Source organism: Cebus imitator, unplaced genomic scaffold, assembly GCF_001604975.1.
Source record: "Cebus imitator isolate Cc_AM_T3 unplaced genomic scaffold, Cebus_imitator-1.0 Scaffold59, whole genome shotgun sequence".
In the NCBI taxonomy this organism is placed as follows: Eukaryota; Metazoa; Chordata; class Mammalia; order Primates; family Cebidae; genus Cebus; species Cebus imitator.
The window spans coordinates 4745813-4752833 of NW_016107374.1; the positions used below are offsets into that span (position 1 = coordinate 4745813).

The 7021-nt window shown below is 40.0% G+C and overlaps 1 non-coding gene across 1 annotated transcript; it reads right to left on the reverse strand.

Annotated features, from left to right (window-relative positions):
* Positions 1–5946: 5946 nt before the first annotated feature.
* Positions 5947–6016, reverse strand: LOC119471385. Its single transcript, XR_005200429.1, has one exon. It is a non-coding gene; the product is annotated as a small nucleolar RNA SNORD56 (small nucleolar RNA).
* Between the last annotated feature and the right edge of the window lie 1005 nt (positions 6017–7021).

Sequence of the window (7021 nt, forward strand, 5' to 3'; positions counted from 1 at the left end):
CATCTCTACTAAAAATACAAATATTAGCCAGGCACAGTGGTGGGTGCCTGTAATCCCAACTATTTGGGAGGCTAAGGCAAGAGAATCACTTGAACCTAGGAGGTAGAGGTTGCAGTGAGCCAGGATCACACTACTGCACTCCAGCCTGGGTGACAGAGCAAGACTACATATCCAAAAAAAAAACACAGCCAGGAAACAGCAGAGTGGGGACTAGAACCTTGATCTTCCAGCTGAGCTCTCTTTTATGCTGTAGGCCCTCTCAATCGATTATCTCTATATACACTTAAGGTTCAGTTACTGGTATGTAAGCTTGTCAGTCTGTTAGTAAAGTCCTAGAAGATACTTAATTTCAACTTTGCAAGGTAACTTTTCTTAATAACCTGAAGAAGGCCTGCAAGGCATTGCATGCTTTTCATTACACAAACCTAACTTGCTTTAGGTCAGATCAATATAGGAACAAGCCATTTGTACGCAACGGAAAAAGAAGAAGGATCATCTGCTTCTAAAAGCAAAGTTTCTATACAAAATAAGAGCTCTCGGTTCTCTCTGTTCTTTCCAGCCTCTGAATTTTGCTCACTGTTGTTCTCTCTAATTGGAATGCTGTTTCCCCTCCTCATGGCCAAACTCCTGCTTATCACTTCTAAGCTCAGCTTACAAGTCACTTCCTGGGGAGAGATACTCCTGAGCCTCTTGACCTGGTTCATTTTGTCGATGATAACTTCACCCTCAGCATTCATTCTGGCCATAGCCCTTAGCTCACTGATAATTAGCTGTTCAATGTCTGCCTATCCTGCAGGATCACATGTTCCAGGGAGCAGGCACCATGTCCATCCTACTTACTCTTATATCCAAAGATCCAGCTCCATGCCTGGAACATAGTAGCTGATCAGTAATCACCATATTATATAGTTATAACTATGTAAATACACATACACACACACACACACACACACACACACACGCATGCTATTGGTTCTAGTTCTCTGGAAAGCTCAGAATAATATAGCCTTGTAGGCTCAAAATCAATCTCCCCGCCTGCAGCTTTGTTCTTCCTGTCTGTTTTCACTTCCATATCTTTAGTCATGAAGCATCCTGTGTTTGGAATTGTCTCCTTCCCAGAGACTCTCCTCCATCCCCCAGTTTCCAGTCCCCTGGATTGTCCCAGCACCCCACACAACTGACCATCCAAGATAAACCAGGGTCAGACTTGAATACCGGTTGGTCTGACCCCAAAGTCCACCCCAAAGTCCAAAGGGCAGTCCAAACTACTGTTGCTCAATGGTACACCACAACCGAATTCAAATGCAATGTGTTAGATAAGTGTGCATTTCTACACTGTTGATTGTGGAAATGTCTGTCTATCTATCTGTCTATCTAGATGACAAATAGTGTCATGAACCTCTTCTACTCATCTCCCAGTTTCAAAAATTATCAGCTCATGGCTATTCTTTCATCTACACTCTCTTCCTTCAATTCTTGTATTATTTTGAAGCACATACCAAACATTGTATCAATTATCAATGTATTTATGAATATTTCAGAATGTATATCTGAAAGATAAAGACTATTTGTTTTAACATAACCACAATAGCATTATCCTACTCCAAAATTGGGCAATCACCTCTTTTATTGGTGGTAGCAGTGGGATACATCATCTCTCTTCGTTTTTTTATTATTATTATTATTATTGAGACAGATTCTCACCCAGGCTGGAGTGCAGTGGTGTGATCTCGGCTCATTGCAACCTCTGTCTCTTGGCAGAAGTAATCCTCCTGCCTCAGCCTCCTATTTAGCTGGAATTATAGGTGCCCACCACCATGCCAACTAATTTTTGTATTTTTAGTAGGGATGAGGTTTCACCATGTTGGCCAGGCTGGTCTTGAACTCCTGACCTCAAGTGATCCATTCTCCTCTGCCTCCCAAAGTGTTAGAATTATGAGTATGAGCCACCATGCCTGGCCTACAATCATCTCTTAATATTATCAAATATTAAGAGAGAGTCCAGCGTTAAGATTTCTAGTTATCAATGTCATGAACGCTTTTCAGGTATTTTGTTTATTTGTTTGTTTGAATGAGTATCCAAATAAGGTCTGAAGATTGTCACAGACTGATGTGTCTCTGAAGTCTCTATAAAACCATAGGTTCCCTCTGTCTTAGTTTGAGCTCTGCCAAAAGCCTATCTGCAGACAAGAATTTGGGTGCAAACAGTTGATTTTGGAAGCAGTCCCAGGAAACATGGTAAGGAAGTAGAGAAAGACCCAGAGAGAAGGAATGTGAGCCAATAAAGTGTACCTTAAGAAACAGTAGCCACTTGGAGCAGATGGTGTATAATCCTCGGAGACTTAGGACCTCAGAGATACTGTCCAGCATGGGAATCAGAGCCTCTATTTACCAACTCCCATCCTGCCTTGGTATAAAGTTGCTCCTGGGGCATGAATTCTCAGCACTTCCCACCTACCCTGAGGACAGAGCCAGCACAGTTCAGAAGCCAGAGTGACCCTCGGGCAGAGACACAGGAAGCCTTGGTGTGCGCAAAAGCTGTGTGCCGCTGACCTCCAGTACCCATTATGGAGGCACTGGCAGCATCAGCCCCAATATCCATTTTAGATGTTCATTTTCTTGTTGAAATAAACAGGTCAGATTTTAGTTTCCTATATGTGCTGCAACAAGTGACCACAAGCTTAGTCACTTAAGCAGCAAATGTATTATCTTACAGCTCTGGAGAGCAGAAATTTGACACAGATGTCAAGGGGCTAAAATCAAGATGTCAGCAGGGCCATGTCCTTTTCTGGAAGCTACAGAGGAGAATCCATTTTCTTGCTTTTCCAACTTCTAGGGGCCACTTAATTCACGCCCCCCTTCCTCCACCTTCAAAGCCAGCAATGCAGTTGAGTCTTTCTCACATTACATCACTCTGATATTGACACTACTACCTCCCTCTTTCATCTACAAGCATCCTTGTGACTGTGCTGAGCTCACCTAGAGAATCCAAGAGAAATCTCACCCTTCTTAGGGTGAGCTGATTAGCAATCTTAATTGCGTCTGCAACCTTCATTCTCCCTTGCCACATAACCTAATATATTCACAGATTACAGGGATTAGGACATGGACATCTTTCAGGAATCATTATTCTGACCACCAAAGATAGCTGGAATTTGCTAATGCATCCTCCTGGTGCTATTTTTACATGTTCCTCTGTCCTCTGTAGTTTCTGTAAGTTGCAGTTGGAATTAGAGACTTAATGGATTCAGGGTCAATTTATTTTTGGCAAGACTATGTCATAGATGGTATCATGAGTGTCCACATTGTAAAAATTACCTTTTAGGATGAGGCACACTTATGGACACTAAGTAGACTGAGAATTTACAGCTTCCTCTAATTAATCCTCCTGTTACAATTCACAGGGTATCAAAAAATTTTGGACTAGGAGAAATTTTCAAAGAAAGATATACATTCCTTTTATTCTCTATGCAGAAAAATAAAGTCCTTTTTTCCAATTTATAGGCAAAAAATAATAAAGAATGAGGAAAGTTTTTGAAAAGAAACATTTGCATGGTTTAGACAAAAAGTAATTTTCAAACCAAAGCAAGAAACTTGCATTCCCAGCATTCTCTAACCAGGCGTTCTAAAAGCACGTTATGTCTGTAACTCAATTTTTTCAGCACTAAGGGCTCCCAGGCTTTCTATAAGATACCCAAAATTCATGACTTACTGGAAGAAAGGTATTCAAGTACATTCAAAACTGAAACAAAATACAGTTGCATCTCATTTCCTCACTATTTCAACCACTGGAGAAGACCTAGTCTCCAAATTAGGTCAGAAGGGATAACAGTTTGCCAAGGGACGTGTGAGGAAGAAATCTTTCCAGCCCAGACAAAAATGAGGAAGAATAACCACTTGACCAAAGGAATACGTTTTGTTTTCTTTTGTTGTTGCCATTCATGTTTTCCGTTTTTTTGTGGGGTTTTTGTTTTGTTGTTGTTGTTTTGTTGTTGTTTGAGACAGAGTCTCGCTCTCATCGCCCAGGCTGGAGTCCAATGGCACGATCTTCGCTTACTGCAACCTCTGCCTCCCAGGTTCAAGCAATTCTCCTGCCTCAGCCTCCAGAGTAGCTGGGATTGCAAGCACCTGCCACCATGCCTGGCTAATTTTTGTATTTTCAGTAGAGACAGGGTTTCTCCATATTGGTCAGGCTGGTCTTGAACTCCCGACCTCAGGTGATCTGCCTGCCTCAGCCTTCCAAAGTGCTGGGATTACAGGCATGAGCCACGGCACCCGGCCCATGTTTTCAATTTTCTCAAATTGCTTACATCTCTGGGTTTTCAAATGTCAGAGGCAGAAGGTTTCTCATGTTACAAAATCTCCCAGAACTCTGTCATCAAATTACAGAGTGGCCAGCAATGATGTTAACATTTATCTATGTCACAGATGAACATCATATTTCATAGTAACTGGTCCTCACAAAAAAACAGAGTGAGCAACTTCAGACCACAGGACATAGACTTGGCCAGGAGAGTGGAAAAAGTAGCAAGCAGAAAGGGAAAAAATGATTTCCAAAGAGCTTTCAAAACGGGGAGGAAAAGCCATGGTGATAAAATATGGCTCTGTGAAATGAAAGCAACATAATTTAAGACAGTGTGGATTTACCCACACTCATGGATGAGGGAGAGATCAGTTGAAGATGTACTTTGCAAACTCTAGCAGAGTAGCTATACAAAGTAACAATAACAACACAGTAACTATATAAGTAAAAGAACTTATAGAACTACATATATTTAATACATAATTTTTAATTCTTCATTTTATTGAATTTTCTAACTAAAAATATTTAACCTATATAGAAACTTTTCAGCCAAGTGCAGTCGCTCACACCTGTAATCTCAGCACTTTGGGAGGCTGAGGTGGGTGGATCACCTGAGGTCAAGGGTTCAAGACCAGCCTGGCCAATATGGCAAAATCCTCTCTCTACTAAAAATACAAAAACATTACCTGGGTGTGGTGGCATGCACCTGTAGTCCCAGCTACTTAGGAGGCTGAGGCAGGAGAATCACTTGAACACAGGAGGCAGAGTTTGCAATGAGCTGAGATCCCAACACTGTACTCCAGCCTGAGACTCTGTCTCAAAAAAGAAAAAAAAAAAAAGAAACTTTTCATAATTCTATCACATAGAAAAACATTGTTAACAATACCGGGTAAGTTGTTTCCCACTTTTTTCTATTCAGGGAAATACATAATTATGTATGTTCATGTACATATATAAATAGTTACTCACATATATATACAATAAATTACATATCACATTTTATATGGCCAAAAAAATTGTCTTCAAAGATACGATCATATAAAGCATATTTTCACCTTGCTTCTTTAACTTAACAATGAAGCATGGATATCTTTGTATATTGACACATCTATCTATTCTGATCTTTTGAATGACTGCATCATAGGCCATGAAGAGCAGTGCTTATTAATACAACTTTCCCCTATTAATGGGCATTTAGGTTATGACCTTTTGAATGATCTCCTAGGGAAGATAAAGGAAGAGTGTATTAAATCCCTTCCCAAGTAAAGGTGACATAAAATGCACTTTTTAAAACCCTTTCTTCAGCCTACCACATGAAAGTTGGAAAATTTAAATACTATCCTCTCTTAATTTGAATTCCACTGATGTCAGTTTTGCTTGTTTGCACAGAATTGGGGTCATTATAACATTTGGTATGACACATTCTTATCGCTGATCTATGCTTTAATAATTTTATTAGTCATTTTTTAAAGAATATCATTAGCTTATAGAAACTCACCATCAACAACAAAACCTAGGACCCTGTCAACAACTCACATCCAACCTGTGGTCTCCCAAGCCCAACCTCCTACTCCTCTGACCTCATGTAGCCACCTTCCTAAATCTCACGGTCATCAATGCCTTGCTTGCAGTTATTTTTCTTCTCACTCATACCCTAATAGCAAAACTCCCTAGGCTAATTTCTGTTGATGAAAAATATCGCCATCATTGTAGTTGCATTTTTACACTGTCTTTTCACATCTGGTATGTATTACTAAAAGTATGTTTTTATCTTAGTTTTTAACTTAAAACAGGATTATCAACTTGCATGTAACTTCTTGGAATTTTTTTTGCTCTTACCTAGTATGACATTCCCAAGCCCCCCAAAAGCTGACTGAGGACAAGGATTCAAGTGCAAATTGTTTGGGATGGTGGTAGAGAAATCAGACACAGAAGGAAAGACAGTCAATAAAACACAGCATAGGAGAAGCAACAGCTTCATGAACATGGGCTTCCTTTTAGGATGATGAGAATGTTTTAGGACTAGAAAGAAGGGGTGGTTGCACCACACTGCCACTGAATTATTCCTTTTTAAATGATTAATTTGTGTTGTGTGTGTTTCATCTATTTCTATACAAGTGCAAAGGCATAAGAATTATATAATGCTTGCTTATCACCTTGAGATTTGGGGCTGAGATGATGGGGTCTTCTAAATGAAAAAATGCTTAACATCACTGGTCATTAGAGAAATGCAACTCAAAACCACATTGAGATAACATCTCACACCAGTTAGAATGGCGATCATTTAAAAAATCTGGAGACAACAGATGCTGGAGAGGATGTGGAGAAATAGGAACACTGTTACACTGTTGGTGGGAGTGTAAACTAGTTCAACCACTGTGGAAGAAGACAGTGTGGTGATTCCTCAAGGACCTAGAAATAGAAATTCCATTTGACCCAGCAATCCCATTACTGCATATATTCCCAAAGAATTATAAATCGTTCTATTATAAGACATGCCCACATATGTTCATTGTGGCACTGTTTACAATAGCAAAGACTTGGAACCAACCCAAGTGCCCATCGATGATAGACTGAATAAAGAAAATGTGGCACATATACCCCATGCAATACTATGCAGCCATAAAAAAGGATGAGTTCATGTTCTTTGCAGGGACATGAATGAAGCTGGAAACTGTCATTCCCTGCAAACTGACACAAGAACAGAAAACCAAACAC